Source organism: Panthera pardus, unplaced genomic scaffold, assembly GCF_024362965.1.
Source record: "Panthera pardus isolate Hobbes unplaced genomic scaffold, ASM2436296v1 HiC_scaffold_27, whole genome shotgun sequence".
NCBI classification, from domain to species: Eukaryota; Metazoa; Chordata; class Mammalia; order Carnivora; family Felidae; genus Panthera; species Panthera pardus.
Window position 1 is genome coordinate 61,711,758 of NW_026526843.1, and position 18,815 is coordinate 61,730,572.

The following is an 18,815-nucleotide window of genomic DNA, read 5'->3' on the forward strand; positions in this document are numbered from 1 at the left end:
AACTTGCTTGGACCACGAAAACACCCAAAGCTGTGCTTCTGCGGATCCATCCCTCTGGCGGGTCTGACTCCCTCCCGGTGCCACAGGGCCCCTCCCGAAGCAGATCTCCAAAGGAAAAGCGACCTGAGCCGGCCCCTCCCGCCCCTGTGCAACTTGCCGATCCACCCCAGTAATAACGCCAGATCCCCAGCACCACAAGCCTGGCAGTGTGCAAGTAGCCCAGATGCGCCACCCCACCCCACAGTGTATCCCGCCACTAGGAGAGGGGAAGAAAAGGCACACACCAGACTGACCGTGGCCCCAGCAGTGGTCTGGGGGCAGACATCAGTTCTGACTGCAGCACTGCCCACCAACGCAAGTTATTCAAGACGGCACAGGGGAAGTGTCCCCCAGTCCCGCACCACTCCAGGGACTATGCAAAATGGCGACACACAAGAATTCCTCTCAGAAAAACATGCAGAAAATAACAACAGCTAATGAACTGATCAAAAATGATTTAAACAATATAACAGAAAGTGAATTTAGAATAATAGTCATAAAATTAATCACTGGGCTTGAAAACAGTATAAAGGACAGCAGAAAATCTCTTGCTACAGAGACCAAGGGACTAAGGAACAGCCAGGAGGAGCTAAAAAAGGCTGTGAACGAGTTGCAAAATAAAAAGGAGACAACTATGGCTCGGATTGAAGAGGCAGAGGAGAGAAGAGGTGGACTAGAAGATAAAATTATGGAAAAAGAAGAAGCTGAGAAAAAGAGAGATAAAAAAAATCCAGGAGTATGAGGGGAAAATTAGAGAAATAATTTATGCATAATTGGTATTCCAGAGGAGGAAGAGAGAGGGAAAGGTGCTGAAGGTGTACTTGAAGAAATAATAGGTGAGACTTCCCGGATCTGGGGAAGGAAAAAGGCATTGAAATCCAAGAGGCACAGAGAACTCCCTTCAGACGTAACTTGAATCGATCTTCTGCACGACATATCATAGTGAAACTGGCAAAATACAAGGCTAAAGAGAAAATTCTGAAAGCAGCTAGGGATAAACATGCTCTAACATATAAGGGGAGACCCATAAGACTTGTGACGGATCTCTCTACTGAAACTTGGCAGGTCAGAAAGTAATGGCAGGAAATCTTCAATGTGATGAACAGAAAAATTATGCAGCTGAGAATCCTTTAATCAGCAAGTCTGTCATTTAGAATAGAAGGAGAGATAAAGGTCTTCCCAAACTAACAAAAACTGAAGGAATTCATCACCACTAAACCAGCCCTACAAGAGATCCTAAGGGGGATCCTGTGAGACAAAGTACCAGAGACATAGCTACAAGCATGAAACCTACAGACATCACAATGACTCTAAACCCGTATCTTTCCATAATAACACTGAATGTAAATGGATTAAATGTGCCAACCAAAAGACATAGGGTATCAGAATGGATAAAAAAACAAGATCCATCTATTTGCTGTCTACAAGAGACTCATTTTAGACCTGAGGACACCTTCAGATTGAGAGTGAGGGGATGGAGAACTACGTATCATGCCACTGGAAGTCAAAAGAAAGCTGGAGTAGCCATACTTACATCAGACAAACTAGACTTTAAATTAAAGGCTGTAACAAGAGATGAAGAAGGACATTATATAATAATCACAGGGTCTATCCATCAGGAAGAGGTAACAATTATAAATGTCTATGCACCAAATACGGAAGCCTCCAAATATATAAAACAATTACTCAGAAACATAAGCAACCTTATTGATAAGAATGTGGTCATTGCAGGGGACTTTAACACTCCATTTACAGAAATGGATAGATCATCTAGACACACGGTCAAGAAAGAAAAAAGGGCCCTGAATGATACATTGGATCAGATGGACTTGATGATATATTTAGAGCACTGATCCCAAAGCAACAGAACATACTTTCTTCTTGAGTGCACATGGAACATTCTCCAAGATAGATCACATTCTGGGTCACAAAACAGCCCTTCATAAGTATACAAGAATTGAAATCATACCATGCATACTTTCAAACCACAATGCTATGTAGCTTGAAATCAACCACAGGAAAAAGTCTGGAAAACCTCCAAAAGCATGGAGGTTAAAGAACACCCTACTAAAGAATGAATGGGTCAACCAGGCAATTTGAGAAGAAATTTAAAAAAATATATGGAAACAAACGAAAATGAAAATACAACAATCCAAATGCTTTGGGATGCAGCGAAGGCAGTCCTGAGAGGAAAATACATTGCAATCCAGGCCTATCTCAAGAAACAAGAAAAATCCCAAATACAAAATCTAACAGCACACCTAAAGGAAATAGAAGCAGAACAGCAAAGGCAGCCTAAACCCAGCAGAAGAGAAATAATAAAGATCAGAGCAAAATAAACACTATAGAATCTAAAAAAACGGTAGAGCAGATCAACAAAACCAAGAGTTGGTTTTTTGAAAAAATTAACAAAATTGATAAACCTCTAGCCAGGCTTCTCAAAAAGAAAAGGGAGGTGACACAAATAGCTACAGTCATGAATGAAAATGGAATGATTACAACCAATCCCTCAGAGATACAAACAATTATCAAGGAATACTATGAAAAATTATATGCCAACAAACTGGACAACCTGGAAGAAATGGACAAATTCCTAAACACCCACACTCTTCCAAAACTCAATCAGGAGGAAATAGAAAGCTTGAACAGACCCAGAACCAGCGAAGAAATTGAATCGGTTATCAAAAATCTCCCAACAAATAAGAGTCCAGGACCAGATGGCTTCCCAGGGGAGTTCTACCAGCTGTTAAAGCAGAGATAATACCTATCCTTCTCAAGCTATACCACGAAATAGAAAGGGAAGGAAAACTTCCAGACTCATTCTATGAAGCCAATATTCCTTTGATTCCTAAACCAGACAGAGACCCAGTAAAAAAAGAGAACTACAGGTCAATATCCCTGATGAATACGGATGAAAAAATTCTCAATAAGATACTAGCAAATCGAATTTAACAGCATATAAAAAGAATTATTCACCATGATCAAGTGGGATTCATTCCTGGGATGGAGGTCTTGTTCAACATTCGCAAATCAATCAACGTGATACATCACATTAATAAAAGAAAAGAGAAGAGCCATATGATCCTGTCAATCAGTGCAGAAACATTTGACAAAATTCAGCATCCTTTCTTAATAAAAACCCTCGATGGGGCGCCTGGGTGGCTCAGTCGGTTAAGCATCCGACTTCGGCTCAGGTCACGATCTCGGGTCCGTGAGTTTGAGCCCCACGTCAGGCCCTGGGCTGACAGCTCAGAGCCTGGAGCCTGCTTCAGATTCTGTGTCTCCCTCTCATTCTGACCCTCCCCCATTCATGCTCTGTCTCTCTCTGTCTCAAAATTAAATAAAACATTAAAAAAAATTAAAAAAAAACCCTCGAGAAAGGCAGGATAGAAGGAACATACTTAAAGATCATAAAAGCCATTTATGAAAAGCCCACAGCTAACATCATCCTCAATGGGGAAAAAACTGAGAGCTTTTTCCCTTAGATAAGGAAAACGACAGAGATGTCCACTCTCACCGCTGTTGTTTAACATAGTGTTGGAAGTTCTGGCATCAGCAATCAGACAACAAAAGGAAATCAAAGGCATCAAAATTGGCAAAGATGAAGTCAAGCTTTCACCTTTTGCAGATGACATGATATTATACATGGAAAATCCGATAGACTCCACCAGAAGTCTGCTAGAACTGATACATGAATTTAGGAAAGTTGCAGGATACAAAATCAATTTACAGAAATCAGTTGCATTCTTATACACTAATAATGAAGCAACAGAAAGACAAATAAAGAAATTGATCCCATTCACAATTGCACCAAGAAGCATAAAATACCTAGGAATAAATCTAACCAAAGATGTAACAGATCTATGTGCTGAAAACTATAGAAAGCTTATGGAGGTAATTGAAGAAGATATAAAGAAATGGAAAAACATTCCATGCTCATGGATTGGAAGAATAAATATTGTCAAAATGTCAATACTACCCAAAGCTATCTACACATTCAATGCAATCCCAATCAAAATTGCACCAGCATTCTTCTCAAAACTAGAACAAGAAATTCTAAAATTCATATGGAACCACAAAAGGCCCCGAATAGCCAAAGTAATGTTGAAGAAGAAGACCAAAGCAGGAGGCATCACAATCCCAGACATTAGCCTCTACTACAAAGCTGTCATCATCAAGACAGCATGGTATTGGCCAAAAAACAGACACACAGACCAATGGAATAGAATAGAAACCCCAGAACTAGACCCACAAAAGCATGGTCAACTAATCTTTGACAAAGCAGGAAAGAATATCCAATGGAAAAAAGACAGTCTCTTTAACAAATGGTGCTGGGAGAACTGGACAGCAACATGCAGAAGATTAAAACTAGACCACTTGCTCACACCATTCACAAAAATAAACTCAAAATGGGTAAAGGATCTGAATGTGAGACAGGAAACCATCAAAACCCTAGAGGAGAAAGCAGGAAAAGACCTCTCTGACCTCAGCCGTAGCAATTTCTTACTTGACACATCCCCAAAGGCAAGGGAATTAAAAGCAAAAATGAACTACTGGGACCTTATGATGATAAAAATCTTCTGCACAGCAAAGGAAACAACCAATAAAACTAAAGGCAGCCAACGGAATGGGAAAAGATATTTGCAAATGACATATCGGACAAAGGGCTAGTATCCAAAATCTATAAAGAACTCACCAAACTCCACACCCGAAAAACAAATAACCCAGTGAAAATGGGCAGAAAACATGAATAGACACTTTTCTAAAGAAGACATCCGGATGGCCAACAGGCACATGAAAAGATGCTCAATGTCGCTCCTAATAAGGGAAATACAAATCAAAACCACACTCAGATATCACCTCATGCCAGTCAGAGTGGCCAAAATGAACAAATCAGGAGACTATAGATGCTGGAGAGGACGTGGAGAAACGGGAACCCTCTTGTACTTTTGGTGGGAATGCAAATTGGTGCAGCCACTCTGGAAAACAGTGTGGAGGTTCCTCAAAAAATTAAAAATAGACCTACCCTATGACCCAGCAATAGCACTGCTAGGAATTTACCCAAGGGATACAGGAGTACTGAGGCATAGGGGCACTTGTACCCCAATGTTTACAGCAGCACTCTCAACAATAGCCAAATTATGTAAAGAGCCTAAATATCCATCAACTGATGAATGGATAAAGAAACTGTGGTTTATATACACAATGGAATAGTATGTGGCAATGAGAAAGAATGAAATATGGCCTTTTGTAGTAATGTGGATGGAACTGGAGAGTGTGATGCTAAGTGAAATAAGCCATACAGAGGAAGACAGATACCATATGGTTTCACTCTTATGTGGATCCTGAGAAACTTAACAGAAACCCATGGGGGCGGGGAAGGAGAAAAAAAAAGGGGTTAGAGTGGGAGAGAGCCAAAGCATAAGAGACTGTTAAAAACTGAGAACATACTGAGGGTTGATGGTGGGTGGGGGGGAGGGGAGGGTGGGTGATGGTTATTGAGGAGGGCACCTTTTGGGATGAGCACTGGGTGTTGTATGGAAACCAATTTGACATAAACTTCATATAGTGAAAAAATAAATAAATAAATAAATAAATAAATAAATAAATAAACAAATAAATAAAAATAGGAAAAAAAAGTGGACATAGACCTGAATAGGCATTTTCCAAAGAAGTCATACAGATAGCCAACAGACATATGAAAGTTATCTTCCACATCACTAATTATTACAAAAATGCAAGTCAAATGTGATTACAATGTGATATTACCTCACACCACTTAGATTGGCTCTCATCAAAAAGATAAGAAATGACAAGTATTGGAGAGAATTTGGACACAAAAGAATCCTCATACACTATTGGTGGGAATACAAATTGGTGCTGCTACTATGGAACCCAGTATGAAGATTTTTCAAGAAATTAAGAATAGAATTACCATATGATGCAGCTATTCTACTCCTGAGTATTAATCCAAAAAAATATGAGAATACTAATTTAAATATATATATGCACCCCAATTTTCATAGAAGCATTATTTACAATAGCCAAGGAAAGGAAACAACTTAAGTGTCCCTAAGATAAATAAAGAAGATTTGTTATAAACACATAATGAAATACTACTCAGCCATAATAAAGATATAAATCTTGCCATTTGCAACATAGATGGACCTTCAGGGTATGTTAGGTGAAATAAGTCATAAAGTGAAAGGCAAAAGCAGGATGATATCACTCAAAAATGGAATCTAAAAACAAAACAAAACAAAACAAAACAAAACAAAACAAAACACCACAACTGAAACAAACCAAACAAGTGAGTGGGAAAAAAATTCATAGACATAAAGAGATTGATGTTTACAGAAGGGAAGGAGTTTGGAGGTGCAAAAAATGGATGAAGGTGGTCAAATAGATGGTGATGGATGGTAATAGAATTTGGATGTGACTACTTTGTCATGAATACAGATGTCAATTTATAATGTACACCTGAAACCTAGTGTTTATACCAATTTCACCTTAGTAAAAGACACACTTGTGCTACTTGGCACTGTTGAATTCAACACTATGAACATAAAATCTCCTTCATTACTAGTGAAGAAATAAATTGTTCTGGAAAATACAAAGGGAGTTGATGTGTGCATTTTACATGATAGCTGGTTATAGAATTAAAGAGAAATGCTATAATTAGTACTTTCCAAGGCACTAATTTGTCTGACATGTTAATATTAAAAAGTCATTTCAACTCAATTTTTCTGTCAAGGACAGGTAGAGCAGGGTTGATATCCACCTTTTTTTTCCCTCCTACTTACAACAAGAATTTATATTTCATTCATGAAAACCACAATGCACCAGAGACAGACCCATATGTGGTTCTCATTGTTCACTTCAGGCCAACCTGGAAGCCCTTTTAGCAGAATAATTTGAATGGCTGAACCCACAGGATCTAAAGTCTGCAAGCTTAATTTCATACCCCAGCTTACCAACTATTTTCTGTGTGACAATAAGCAAGTCACTTACCATCTCTGATCTCTGGTTTCTTATCTTGAAACCTGTTGTTAGGATAAAATAAGATTATTTTTGTTTGTTTGTTTTGTTTTTATTTTTATTTGTTTTTAATTTTAATTTTTTAAAATTTACATCCAAATTAGTTAGCATATAGTGCAACAATGATTTCGGGAGTAGATTCCTTAGTGCCTCTTACCTATTTAGCACATCCTCCCTCCCACAACCCCTCCAGTAACCCCCAGTTTTTTCCCCATATTTATGAGTCTCTTCTGTTTTGTCCCCCTCCCTGTTTTTATATTATTTTTGTTTCCCTTCCCTTATGTTCATCTGTTTTGTCTCTTAAAGTCCTCATATGAGTGAAGTCATATGATTTTTGCCTTTCTCTGACTGGCTAATTTCACTTAGCATAATACCCTCTAGTTCCATCCACGTAGTTGCAAATGGCAAGATTTCATTCTTTTTGATTGCCAAGTGATACTCTACTGTGTGTGTGTATATATATATATATATATATATATATATATATATATATATATACACATGTGTACATGAATGGACATTTAGGCTCTTTCCATACTTTGTCTATTGTTGATAGTGCTGCTATAAACATGGGGGTGCATGTATGCCTTTGAAACAGGACACCTGCATCCCTTGGATAAATGCCTAGTAGTTCAATTGCTGGGTCATAGGGTAGTTCTATTTTTAGCTTTTTGAGGAACCTCCATACCGTTTTCCAGAGTGGATGCACCAGCTTGCATTGCCACCAACAATGCAAAAGAAATCCTCTTTCTCTACATCCTCATCAACAAAATAAGATTAAATTTCTAAAATACCTAGCAGGGGGCACTTGGGTGGCTCAGTCAGTTAAGTGTCTAACTTTTGATTTTGGGTTAGGTCATGATCTCACAGTTCATGATATTGAACCCTGAATCAGGTTTCTCATTGACAGTGTACAGCCTGCTTGGGATTCACTCTCTCCCTCTCTCTCTGCCCCTACCCTGCTTTCACATGCTCTCTCTCTCTTAAAATAAATAAACATTTTAATAAGTTTAAAATAAAATAAAATAAAATAAAATAAAATACCTGGCAGAACTGGAAGATGACAGCAGAATAGGAGGACTCTAGTCCTGTATTGTCCCACAAATACAAATCGATAGCTATCAAATCATTCTAAATACCGCCCCCCCCCACAAATGACCCGAAGACTGGAAGAACAAACTCCACAACTAAAGGTATGAAGAAACCACATCAAAGAAGGTATTAAGTGCAGAGATGTGGTTTGGGAGGGAAATGGATCATTGCTGCTGTAGTAGGAAGGGAGCTCTGGTCATGGAGAAGGGCAAAAGACAGACTAACATACAGGAGAGAGCATTGGGAAAACAAATTTGTATAGTGATTGGCTTAGAAAGCCAGAGGGGCCAAATTGTGTGATTTCTGGGCAACCAGTGGGGCTTAAATCCTGAAATTTTAAAGGTCAGTAGGCTTGGCTGGGATAGAGACTGGAGGGCTTTGGGGCTGCTTTTGGAAAGAAGGCAGGCAAACAACCAGAGGACACATAGTATGGAAACATAAATCTGAAGAGCACATGAGGAACACATTGCAGATGTTATTTGCTTATTTCAGAGCATGTCTCAGAGTCAGCATTCTTGGAGAGACATCTCCAAGAACAAAGGAACTGGCCAACATCATTTCCTTACCCCATGCCTCAGCATAAACACAGAGACACCTTTGAAAACCAGTCTGCCCCTAACCCTAGCTACCTAACTTGTTTACACCAAGCTCTGCCCTCCTTTGATCCAGTGGAACCACACTTCCCAGTCTTGCTTGTCTCAGTCCCAGTGTGGTGGGCCCCCTCCCCAAGAAGAATGGTCCAAAGCCCTGCACATACCACATCTCCTAACTTGGGAGTTTGGTAGTGTCTCAGTTCCAGTGGTGGTGTTGACAGATTTCATTTCACAGATACATGAGAGCACACCTAGTTAAAATGCACCACATTCAGGCAAGGAAGCAAGTACTGCCTAAAATAGGCAAAGAGAGCGTCTGCAAAGGACTGGCCTGAAGGATAAAGTAACCAGAACAAAAGATCACAGTACATGAAGGACACATTGGACACACTCTTGGATATACCAGACCCTGGAAAACAGGGGGGTGCACTACAGGACCTCTTCTTCAAAACATCATTACCCTCAAGGACAGGAGATATAGCAGACTTTCCAAACACAGAGAAACAGGTAACAATACTTAGAAAAATGAGAAGACAGAGAAATTTGTCCCAAAGAGAAAGACCAGGACAAGGGCACACCATATATCTAAGTCAAACAAATATGAGTAATATGATTGATAGAGTATTTAAGCAATAATCATAAGGATACTCACATGACTGGAGAAAAGATTGGAAGCCATGAGTAAGAACACAGAAATAAGGAATAAAAACAGAAATAAAGGGCTCAGTAAACAAAATGAAGAACACACTTGATGGAATGAACAGCAGACTGGAAGAAGCAGAGGAATGAATTTAAGACCTAAGAGATAGAGTGGCTGGGAATTAATCAAGCTTAACAAAAGAGAAAAATAATTATGCAAAACAAGAATAAACTTAGGGAACTCAGTGACTACACGAAATAATAATAGCATTGCTATTACAGGGGCCCTAGAAAAAGAAGATATAAAAAAAGGGACAGAAAATTAATTTGAAGAAATAATAGCTGACAAGTTCCTTAATCTGGGGAAAGAACAGAGATACCCAATCCAGGAGTCACAGAGAACTCCCAACAAAATCAACAGAAGCTGATCCACACCAACACATATTGTAATAAAATTTGCAAATGCTGTGATAAAGAAAAAAATAAAACAGCAATACAGGGGAATCTGGGTGGCTCAGTTGGTTAAGTGTCTGATTCTTGGTTTCAGCTCAGGTCATGATATCACAATTTATGGGATTGAGCCCCATCAAACTCTGTGCTGACAGTGCAGAACCTGCTTGGGATTTTCATTCTCCCTCTATCTCTGACCCTCCCCTACTTGTGTGTGTATGTTCTCTCTCTTTCTTTTTCACTGTCTGTCAAAATTAATTTTAAAAAAATTAATTAAAATAAATTAAAAAAGACAGCAAGGCAAATGAAGACAGTAACATACTTGGGAAACCCCATAAGGGTAGCAGGGGATGTTTCAGCAGAAACTTTCCAAGCTAGAAGAGAGAGGCATGATATATTCAAAGTGCTGGAAGGGGAAAATCTGCAGGCAAGGATACTCTACCTAGCAAGGCTATCATTCAGAATATAAAAAGAAATATTTCCCCAGACAAAAACTAAAAGAGTTCATGACTACAAAGGCAGCCCTGCAAGAAATATTAAAGGGGACTGTTTGAGTGGAAAGGGGAGACCAAAAGTGACGCTGTGAAGGTAAAAAACACAAAAAACTTAAAATTAATATTTATGTAAAAAAATAAGTCAAATAACTCACAAAATAAAAGAATGTAAGATATGACAACATATACTGAAACATGGGGAGGAGAGGAGTAAAGAATGGGTTCAAACTTAAATGACAATCAACTTAATATAGAACAGGTTCTTATGCATAACAGGTTCTAAATAAACCTAATGGTAACCATATACCAAAAACCACTAACACTTATGCAAAGAATAAAGATAAAGAAATCCAAATATATTACTAAAAAAATCAGCAAAACATTAAAAAGAGAAAGATTAAAGAGTATCTGAGAAAATCTTCAGAAACAACCACAAACCAAGTAATAAAATGAAAATAAACACATACCTATAAATAATTACTTTGAATGTAAATGGATTAAATTCTCCAGTCAAAATATATAGGATGACAAACTGGATGAAAAACACAAGCCTATTTATATGCTTCATACAAAAGACTTATTTTAGACATAACAACAGCTGTAAATTGAAAGTGAGGGGATAGAGAAACATCCATCATGCAGATGAATGTAAAAAGAAAGCCAGAGTAGCACTCCTTGTTTCATACAAAATAGGCTTTAAAACAAAGACTGCAACAAGAGACAAAGAAGAACACCATGTAATAATAAAGGGGACAATCAAACAAGAAGATATAACAATTATAAGTATTTCTGCACCCAACATAGGAGCTCAAACACATAAAACAATAACAAACATAAGGAAAGTAATCAATAAAAATACAGTAACAGTAGGGGACTTTAACCCTCTACTTACATGAATGGACAGATCATCTAAACAGAATATCAACAAGCAACAATGCTTTGAATGAAACACTGAAAAAGAATGATTTAACAGATATATTCAGAACATTCCATCCCCAAACAGCAGTATCCACATTGTTTTCAAGTGTACATGGAAATTTCTTCACAATACATCGCATATTAGACCACAAAACAGGCTTCAACAAATTCAAGAAGGTCAAAATCATACCATGCATCTTTTCTGACCACAAATCAATGAAACTAGAAGTCAACCACAAGAAAAAATCTAGAAAGACCACAAATATATGGAGGTTAAATAATACACTACTAAACCATGATTGGGTCAATCAAGAAATAAAAGAAGAAATGAAAAATGTATATGGAAACAAATGAAAAAATAACACATCTATAGGACAAAGCAGAAGTAATTCAAAGCAGAAGTTCAAATAAAACTTTATTTACACAGGATACAATATGGATGAAATGACAACATGGTAAGTAAGCCAGGAACAGAAGAACAAATATTATATGAATCCACTTGTATGAGGTATCTAGAATACGCAAAGTCATAGAGACAGAAAATAGAATAGTGGTTACCAGGGGCTCTGAGGAATAAAGATTTGGGACTTAGTGCTTAATGGGTACAGTTTCATTTGGGGACAATGAAAAGTTCTGGAAATGGATAGTGGCAATGAACATCACACATATATTTAATGCCACTGAGCTGTATACTTCTAAATGGTTAAAATGTTAAATTTTATGTTACCTATATTTTACTACAATTAAAAAGAAAACTTCAGTTCACAAAAACAGGCACGTGGTCCTTGGGTCATAGTTTGCCAGCTCCCTGATGCAAACTCCCCTTTGTCTTACCGACTGTGCTCCTTTCTTTGCCTCATATATCTTTGCTCTTGTTTCTGCTGCTGCACCTGCTCTTTATTTCATGCCTTGACTAACTACAAAACAGAAACAATTCTAAGAGGAAAGTTTATAGCAATGCAGGCTACCACAAGAAGTGAGAAAAATCTTAAATAAAAAAACCTAATTTATATCCACAGGAGCTAGAAAAAGAACAAATACACCTAAAGCCATCAGAAGGAAGGCTTAGAGCAGAAATAAATGATATAGAAAACAAAACAAAACAAAACAATGGACCAGATAAATGAAACCAGGAGCTGGTTCGTTGAAAAACTCAATAAAATTGATAAACCTCTGGCCATGAAATCAAGAAAAAAAGAGAAAGGACTCAAAAACATCACAAATAAGAGAGAATAAATAACAACCAACACCACAGAAATACAACAAATTATAAGAGAATATTTTATTTTATTTTATTTTATTATTTAAATTTTAGTAAACATACAGTACAATGTTGGTTTGTGGAGTAGAACTCAGTCATTTATTACTTACACACAACACCCAGTGCTCATCATGAGAAATGCCCTCTTTAATACACACCATCCATCTAGCCCATTCTCTACCCTCCTCCTTTTTAAAAAACTTATATGCCAACAAAGTGGAAAACCTAGAAGAGATAAATAAATTTCTAGAAACATATAAACTACAAGAATATATAAAATATAAATATAAAGTGGATATAAGATATAATATATAAACTGAAGAAGGAAGAAATAGGACATTTAAATAGATCGATTACCAGCAAGGAGATTGAATCAGTAATCAAAAAACTTCCTATGAACAAAACTCTAGGATCAGATTGATTCACAGGTGAATTCTAACAAGATTTTAAAAAAGAGTAATACCTATCCCTCTCAAACTATTCCAAAAAAAATAGAAAAGGAAGAGTAAGGAAACCTTCCAAATTCATTTTATGTGGCCAGTGTTAGCATGATACCAAAACCAGATAAAGACTACTAAAAAAGAAAACTACAGGCCAATATCCATTATGAATATGGATGCAAAACTTCTCAATAAAATACTACCAATCCAAAGCCAACAATACATTTAAAAAATCAGTCACCACAATCTAACGGGATTTATTTCTAGATTTGCAAGTCAATCAATGGGATACACCACATTAATAAAAGAAAGAATAAGAACCATATGATTATTTCAATAGAGACAGAAAAAGCACTTGGAAAAGTCTAATATCCATTCATGGTAAAAACCCTTAACAAAGTAGGTTCAGAGGGAACATACCTCAACATCATAAAGGCCATTTTTTAAAATCCCACAGCTAATATCATCTTCAATGTGGCAAAGCTGAGAGTTTTTCTTTACAGTCAGGAACAAGACAGGAATGTCCACTCTCACTACTGCTATCTAACATAGTACTGGAAGTCCTAGCCACAGCAAGTGACAACCAAAAGAAATGAAAGGCATCCAAATTGGTTAAGGAGGAAGTAAAACTTTCACTATTTACAGATGACATGATACTATATAGAGAAAGCCAGAAAGACTCCACCCCAAAACTGCTAGAACTGATATGTTAATTCAATAAATTGCAGGATATAAAATCAATGTACAGTAATCTGTTGCATTTTTATACACCAATAATAAAGCAACATAAAGAGAAATTAGGTAAACAGTTCCATTTACAATCATACCAAAATAATAAGATACCTAGGAATAAAACTAACTGAAGAGGTAAAAGATTTGTGCTCTGAGAACTATAAAACACTGATGAAAGAAATTAAAGATGAGACAAAGAAATGCTAAGTAAAATTAAAGTGGTATTTAAATTGAAAAAAAGGAAAAGAAAAAAAAGGAAACATAAATAAATAAATAAATAAATAAATAAATAAATAAAATAGCCAGAAAAAAAGAAATGTAAAGGCATTCCATTATCATGAATTAGAAGACTAAATATTGTTAAAATGTATATACTATTGAAAGCAATCTATGCATTTAATGCAATCCCTATCAAAATACCCACCAACATTTTTCACAGAGCTAGAACAAATAATCCTAAAATTAGCATGGTACCACAAAAGACTCCAAACACTGAATAGCTCAGCAATATTGAAAAAGAAAATCAAAGCTGGAGTCATCACAATTCCAGACTTGAAGTTATATTAAAAGCTGTGGTTATTAAAACAGTATGGTACTGGCACAAAAATAGATACATAGATCAATAGAATAGAATAGAAAATCCAGGAATGAACCTACAATTCTATGGTCAATTAATCGTTGACAAAGTAGGAAAGAATATCCAATGGGAAATAGTCTTTTCAAAAAATGGTGTTGGAAAAACTGGACAGCTAAGTGCAGAAAAATGAAACTTAACCACTTTCTTATACCTTACACCAAAGGAAATTCAGAATGTATGAAAGACATAAATATAAGACTTGAAATCATAAAACTCCTGGAGGAGAACACAGGCAGTAACTTCTTTGACATTGGTAGTAGCAACTTCTTTCTAGACATGTCAAGAGAAACAAAAGCAGAAATAAACTATTTGGACTTTCATAAAAATAAAAGCTTCTGCATAGCAAAAGAAACAATCAGCAAAACTAAAAGGTAATAGAGAATAGAAAAGAATATTTTCAAATGACATATTCAAGAAAGGGTTTGAATCCAAAATATATAAATAATTTGTTAAAGCACCCAAAATACGAATAATCAAATTAAAAAAGAAACAGAAATCATGAACATACATTTCTCCAGGGGAAGCATACAGATGACCAACAGGCACATGATAGGTGTTCCTCATCACATGACTATTAGGGAAATGCAAACTAAAACTATGAGACATCACCTCACAGCTGTCAGAATAACTAAAACCAACAACACAAGGAGGAATAAGCATTGGCAAGGATGTTGAGAAAAAGGAACCCTCATGCACTGTTGGTGGGAATGGAAACTTATGCAGCCACTGTGGAAAATAGTATGGAGTTTCCTCAATACTTATAAATAAAACTACCCTATGATTCAGCAATTGCACTTACAAGTATTTACACAAAGAATACAAAAACACTAATTCAAAGGGACACATGCACCTTTATGTTTATAGAAGTAATATTTACAATAGCCAATTTGTGGAAGCAACCCAAGTGTTCATTGATTGTTGAAAGGATAAAGAAAATACACACACACACACACACACACACACACACACGCACACACACACAATGGAATATTATTTGGCCATAAAAAAGAATGAAATCTTATAATGTACAAGAACATGGATGGAGAGTATAATGGTAAAGGAAATAAGTGAGAGAAAAACAAATACCATAGATGTCACTCATATGTTGAATTTAAGAAACAAAACAAATTGCAAAGGAAAAAAGAGATAGAGAAATCAAGAAATAGGTATTTTGTGATAGAGGACAAATTGATAGTTACCAGAGAGGAGGTGGGTAGGGGGATGGGTTAAATAGGTGATGGGGATTAATTATTGCACTTATTGTGATGAGCAACAGGTGTTGCATGGACATGTTGAATCACTATATTGTACACCTGGAACTAATTTAAAAAAAAACCTGTATGTTAAAAGAATACTGAGGGAAAATTAAAAAAAAAAAAAAAAAAACCTCCCAGAGTACATGCCACCACATTAAATAGTAAAATTAACTATAAAAAAATGTAACAGTTTATAACCCCCAATCTACCTTCCTTTGATATTTATGCCTAAAATGACTATCCCTACAACTTGGAGATCATTGATTTATATTAAAATGGAATTACCGGGGCACCTGGGTGGCTCAGTAGGTTAAGCATCTGACTTCTGCTCAGGTCATGACCTTGCAGTTCATGAGTTCGAGCACTGCGTTGGGCTCTGTGCTGAGAGCTCGGAGCCTGGAGCCTGCTTTGCATTCTGTGTCTCCATCTATCTTTCTCTCTCTCTCTCTCTCTCTCTCTCTCTCTCTCTCTCTATCTCAAAACTAAATAAACTTTAAAATGGAATTACCTCCAGGAGGAGGACACAGCATTAGCTGTGCAGAATTGCAAGGACAGTAGGGTATGCTATCCAAAAACCCCACATTACCTATTAGTATATATTTCTGATACTAGGCCTGCTCTTTCCAGTGGTAGTGAATCTTGTTTGGAAAGCCTCCAAAGAATTACTTCTGTCCTTAATAGAAATAAATTTCCCTTTCCAGGAGTCATACTAAGTTCTCCCTCTCATGGATCAAAATATCTGTGCTTTCCACAAGTGTCAGTTGATTGTATACCTTATCCATAATGACTCCAGTCTCTCAAAAATACATTTCCCTCTCCTCAAGTGAGTAAATATTAATGGATACATTGTCTATCAGAGAGGCTTTCTTAAGAGATATTTTCTTATCATCAAACCCAATCACTTTTCTTTCCAGTGTGGCTTTGAGTGTAGAGTAACGCAGTGAAATAATAAGATCTTTTGGTTCTTTTTATTTTCTTTATTTAATTATTTATTTATTTATATTAAATATAATTTATTGTCAAATTGGTTTCCATACAATACCCAGTGCTCATCCCAACAGGTGCCCTCCTCAATGCTCATCACCCACTTTCCCCTCTCCCCCACCCCCATCAACCCTCAGTTTGTTTTCAGTATTTAAGAGTCTCTTATGGTTTGCCTCTCTCCCTCTCTGTAACTTTTTTTCCCCTTTTCCCTCCCCATGGTCTTCTGTTAAGTTTCTCAGGATCCACATATGAGTGAATGATGCACAGGGGCACTTGTACCCCAATGTTTATAGCAGCAATTTCAACAATAGCCAAATTATGGAAATAACCTAAATGTCCATCAACTGATGAATGGATAAAGAAGATGTGGTTTATATATACAATGGAATACTACTTAGCAATGAGAAAGAATTAAATTTGGCCATTTGTAGCAATGTGGATGGAACTGGAGGGTATTATGCTAAGTGAAATAAGTCAGGCAGAGAAAGACAGACAACATGTTTTCACTCATATGTGAATCATCTTGGTTATTTTTAAACAAACTTGCTGACATTAAACCTCTCTGCCATTTGTTATAACAGAAAATAACATATAAGCCTAGGCCACAGTGTTCACAACTTCATTTCTTCCTATCCAATTTATTCATTTTGTAAGAAACTGAAGGGACATGCAGTCTATTCATTGACTTTTGAATGGCTTTTCCTTTAAGTTAAAGCTTAGAACAAAGATATGGCAAGCACACTGTTGAGGAAAGAAATGTGATCTCTAGATCCTCATCAGAAATGATCTTATCCTTTTTAAAAAAATTATTTGAGAGAGAAAGAGAGAGTGGGTGTGGGGAAGGGACAGAGAGAGAAGGAGAGAAAGAATCCCAAGAAAACCCCAGCTGTCAGCTTAGAGGCCAAGGCAGGGCTTGATCTCATGAACCGTGAGATCATGACCTGAGCCAAAATCAAGAGTCGTTTGCTTAACTAACTAAGCCACTCAGGCACCCTGATATTATCCTTTATACTGGAGACACAAACCACCAAAGATTTCCTGAAGAAGTAAAATACCCACCACAATTGGGTCTTCCATTTTCCCTCTTACTTACACAAGTAGTATGCATTAATTGAGTCATTCATTCAGTTATTCATTTATAGAACATTATTGACTGCCTAATATGTTCCATGCATAGTGCTAGATCCTGGAGATACAGTGGTGAGCAAAAGAGATGGCCCCTACCCTCAAGAGGCTTACAGATTAGTAAAGTATAGAGGAATAAAATAAATTTATATTTGATTGTAATTACAAATTATTCAAATGTAATACAGAAAGAGTAAAAAGTGCTGTGAAGGAGTAGAACAGGGGAAATTAATTTAAACTGGGGAGTTAAAGGAGCCCTCTGTTTCAGTGACTTTGAAACTGAGAATGAAAATGAAAATGAATTTTTCAGGAATAACATTATAGGCAAAGATTTTGAGGTAGGGGTGGTCTTCAAATGTTCAAAGAACTGCTCAAATAGAGTAGTCCATGAAGGGAAAGTAATAGGAAGTTAGTTCCTAGGAGAGGTCGGGGATCAAATAATGGAGAGTCTTTTGACTGTAGTAAAGAGCTTGGTTTGTAATACAAGTTTGATAGGTATCAACTGGTGGCTTCTAAGCAACAGATTTACATGACTTGATTCATATTTTTAGAAAAATATTTTCTGAGGTCTCAATGAAGAATGCATTCTAGGGATCAAAAGTAGAGTGAGAAGTCCATTAAAAAGGTAAGAGTAAACCAATTTGGAAAATGTATAAAAACACAGAATATTATTTTTTCCTTGAGGTAATCATTATTATGACTTTGGTGTCTTTCCTTCCTATTATTTATATAAACAAAAATGAAATTGTAATGTGTACATTGTTTTACAACCTACCTTTTTCATTAATGTTTTGAAGCCATTGTTTTAAATTTTGTAAACATCACAAATAAGATTTCTTAATTTTTTTAATGTTTATTTATTTTTGAGAGACAGAGACAGAGCACGAGTGGGGGAGGGGCAGAGATAGAGGAAGACATAGAATCTGAAGCAGGCTCCAGGCTCTGAGCTGTTGGCACAGAGCCCAACATGGGGATGGAACCCAGGAACTGTGAGATCATGACCTGGGCTGAAGTCAGACGCTCAACCAACTGAGCCATCCAGATGCCCCACAAATAAGATTTCTTTAAGAGAGAGAAGGAGCACAAGCAGGGGAGAGAAGCAGAGGGAGAAAGAGAA

The 18,815-nt window shown here is 36.8% G+C and overlaps 1 protein-coding gene across 2 annotated transcripts in view; it reads right to left on the minus strand.

Annotated features, from left to right (window-relative positions):
* Positions 1 to 13,559, minus strand: part of GPR174 (G protein-coupled receptor 174) — a 125,302-nt gene extending 111,743 nt beyond the window's left edge. Inside the window, exons 1-2 of one of the 2 annotated variants that reach the window (XM_053891466.1) lie at positions 13,385 to 13,559; positions 7,051 to 7,082 (exon numbers count right to left, since the gene is read on the minus strand). The gene's annotated coding sequence lies outside the window, so the exon portion shown is untranslated. The remainder of the gene's footprint in view (positions 1 to 7,050; positions 7,083 to 13,384) is intronic. The other variant, XM_053891467.1, reaches the window with a different exon arrangement.
* Between the last annotated feature and the right edge of the window lie 5,256 nt (positions 13,560 to 18,815).